Source organism: Limulus polyphemus, unplaced genomic scaffold (assembly GCF_000517525.1).
Source record: "Limulus polyphemus unplaced genomic scaffold, Limulus_polyphemus-2.1.2 Scaffold9130, whole genome shotgun sequence".
NCBI lineage: Eukaryota > Metazoa > Arthropoda > Merostomata > Xiphosura > Limulidae > Limulus > Limulus polyphemus.
The window spans coordinates 1,954-6,108 of NW_013674740.1; positions in this window are offsets into that span (position 1 = coordinate 1,954).

Here is a 4,155-nt window from a genome sequence, read left to right on the forward strand (position 1 = left end):
CAAAATAAATACATAACAACAAATTCGTTACACAGATCAAAACAAAATTAATTATAGACTAATTTTCGAAAGTAGCCTTAATAACCTTATATTTTGAGAATTTAGAATCATGATTCCCAGTTTCCAAGCTTTTATATTAAGGTTCTTGTTTTCAGAAGATTAGTAAAACCGAAGAAAGACGGAATTTCTTGTACAGGTCAAGGCTTTAATATTGCGAGTTTTTATGAAAGTAATACCATTTCGAAAAGCGTATATCAAAAGCATCATGCTACTCCAAAAATATGAAAAAATATTTGTTCACCAAATTTTAGAAAATACAAAGGCTATAACCTTCGTAGTTTTTACGAAAAAACGATTTATCATAAACACACCAAAAAGTGAGTATTTTTAAGGATAATTCATTTTGCAATCTCCGTTTCCTTTATTTCTTTCAAAAAACTCAAGAACGACACAATGCGAATTTAATAACAAATATTATATCGCTTCGAATTTTAAAAAATAGCAAATTTCTCTCATTCAGAACAAAAAACAAATTTATAGATAGACTAACTTTGGAAAGCAGCCTTAATGAACTTCTATATTTAAGAATTTCGAATCATGATTCCCCGTTTTCAAGCTTTTGTATTACGATTCTTATCTTCTATGCATTAAGACCAATCTGGTTATTACAAAAGAAAGCACTAAGACTAATGATTGATCTTCCATATAAAGCATCTGTGATTAGCAGTTTTAAATAATATGAAGTTTAAACAATTTATCAACCCTTTTTTTTTTATTAATTTTTATTCCAAAGGATATCACATTATTTAATTCTGATATGAACTTCTTAACTCTCTCTCTGAATAAAGATTATATTACTTTCGGCAAAAAAACGTATACATATGTCCACGAAGTAATTCCGTTTTGAGTTCCAATTATTTATTTTATTATTAATGGAATTTCATTAGATGATTGGTTAACTCCCAGTTCAAAGTTTGTTTTGTTTTTAATTTCAATTATATAAATTCTAAGTACTCTATGTTTAGTTTAACATATGGATAAGTATTGTGTATAGTTGTTTTGTATTTATTGCTTGTTTATTTTTCTATAATTACTTATCCATTATGTAAATAACCTTTATTCACTTCATTTTTTACTTAAACACGTTTGCTTGTTATGGATTTCGTGTTTCAAATTCAACTCCAAGCCTCCTAATCAGGCCTCAATTCTCATTTCTGTTTTTGTCGCCTATGGGACCAAGCACCATCTGGTTGAGTCGCGACAGAATGATAAACATTCTCTTCCTTAACATTCGTTCCTGTTTCGCCAATAAGATTTTACTCACACCTCTTCTCCAGGAGACTACTTACTGTTGTGTACTGCTCAATGAAACTTTCCTAAAACCTTCTCATGTTGCTAAGTTATTTGGTTTTCACTTTCATCTGCATGATCATCCCCGAGAAGTAGGTCGAGAGGGTGTAGCAATATGCAGTCGGGCTACTCTTCCTTTTGGCCTCCATACTCTTCCACCGAATACTTATCCTGAACATCTTATTCTCACAGTTTATTTCCCATCACGTCTTCTTACATTTTTCACCATCTATGTTCGCCCTGGTGAACCACTCCCAAGAACTTCACCACAGTTGATCGCCTCTTTGATGTCCGACTCGCCTTACGTCATTGTCGCAACTCAGTCCCCAGCCCAGAGAGTTTCACCTATTCCCATCTCTCCAATGCACTTGCTCAGTTTATTACCCTATTGGCCTTATTCTACACTTTTCTACTTCGCACAGGTCTCTTCCCTACCACTTGGAAGTTTTCCGCCATCCTTCTTTTCCTGAAACCATCCAAGCCACCAATTCAACTAGATTCCTATAGGCCCATCAGTTTAACCAGTGTCCTCAACAAGACTTTTGAACGCATCCTCGTTCATCGTCTTCACTCTTTCATTGCAGACAATCAGTTGCTTCCACATACCCAGAAAGGATTCCGCCCTCATCTCTCCACTGCAGATCAGCTCCTCAAGCTCTCCGATTTAATTACAAACCACTTCAACACCTCTAAGCCTTCATGCCTCGTTCTATTTGACTTAGAAAAAGTCTCTTATTCTGTTTGGCACCTGGGGATGATCTATAAACATCAACACCTGTCTTTTCCTGCTTCCTACATTAGACTTATTTTTTTCCTTTCTCCGGGATCGCCGAGCTACCATTTCCATCCATGGTATTCATTCTCGTCCATTATCCATATGTGCTGGCGTTCCACAGGGATCCGTCATTTTTCCTCTATTGTACATGCTGTATGTTTCTGGCATGCCAGTTCCCTGGCCTCCAGTTTCTCTCTTTCAATACGCCAATGACACAGCTCTCCTTGCCCTTTGTTCTACAATGGTCACACTCAACAAAGTCCTGCAGAAAGCTTTCAACTATTTTCTTTCCTGGCACAGAAACTGGAGGCTTACCCCTTCACCCTCATAAATCCAAAGCTATTCTCTTTGGCCCGACTCACCACAAGTTTCGTCCATGCTGATATCCACCTGTCTTCGATGTCCGACTTGACAAAATTTCTATTACCCTATCCAATGCAGTTAAATATCTTGGAGTTACCTTTGATCGCCATCTCACTTGGAAAGCACACCTGGCCATCCTACATGCGAAGGTTAATTCGAGGCTTCATTTACTTTGCCATCTCAGTGGTTCATCCTGGGGTTTGAATCTCCAACTCCTTTTATATTCCTACCAAGCTTTTGTCCGACCCTTCCGACGGATCATCTCCTGAACCTCTACCTTATATCTTTGCCACCTGATCATCCCAACTACAATGTAACTCTGATGCCTGATCTTCCATCACACATCTATCTATCTATCTATTACGTTTTCTAATAGTGTGCATTAGGCCATCTCAGTACCTAGTCTCACTTACTCATCTCTCGTTGCTTCTTTCCACTGTGTACTTCTACATCTCTTGGCCACTGAGAGGGCGTAACCCTCTGTTGGCCCGCCAGCCCTCCTGGCTGGAATGAAATGACGTCATAAAAAGTTCTCCAAATATACTGATAGTAGGTAGAATTCCCTATAAGTAGTATAATTCGATACTGAATAATGAATCAAATAATTTATTGGATCATCAGTTCATATGTTAAACAACTTGTATGACGGAGTGACGCACAAGGCTAAGTTAGTAGTATCAATTACGCATAATCATGAAATCCTTATACAAAGATAGAATCACTATGTGAATAAATAACATAAGAAAATAATACACAACTAATGTAAAGTTATTTTACTAAAATTACCTCTAAATACTTATCCTCTTGTATAACATAAAAGATCGATTAGCTCAAAAAGTTTACCAGCCATAATCTTCGTGATAGTTGTGTTATATTAATATCTAAAAGTACTACCTATACAAAGACAGTGTGACATTAAAACATCAACTATTGTAAAGATATTTTAACACTAAGTTATATCACTAAAATTAATTACCTCTAAATATTTATCTTCTTCTATCACCTAAAAGATGAATTAGATGTTGAAAGATTACAGATTTAACCTACACAAAAGTTGTTTTATCTGAAAGTACTAACTATACGAAGAAAATAAATTCACTTAATATGATAATAGGGATCATTTTTCAGTTTAATCCATTTTACTTTCTAAAAATTTCACTATCAAGCATTCTATTTCATTGTTGTATAAAAGATTCACTGGATGAAAAATATTATATCGCTTCAAAAACTAAAAAACAAACAAAAAACAATTTCCTCTTATCCAGAATCAAATTAAACTTATAGGTAGAATATATCTGTAAAGAAGCCATAATGACGTTCTAGATTCAGTAATTTTGATTGGAAATTCATGTTTGAAGCCTTTCTATTGTTTGTCTTCAGAAGTAAAGTAAAATCGAAGCTAGCCAGAATATTCTTGTCAAATCTTGAGAGCTTTGACAAAAACAGTTCCATTTTGAAAAACATACATCAAATGTATATATCTAGTCAAATAACATGAAAAACATTCACGAATTGTTTTTCTAAATACCAAGGGTATAGTCTTGATTATTTTAGTGATTTTTTTTCAAGCACGCAAAAAAGTGCGAATTGTAATGCAAAATTAAATGTCAAATCTGCAAGTGTGTATGTATTTGTTGGGAAAAAGAGTATGTCTACAAATATTAGGG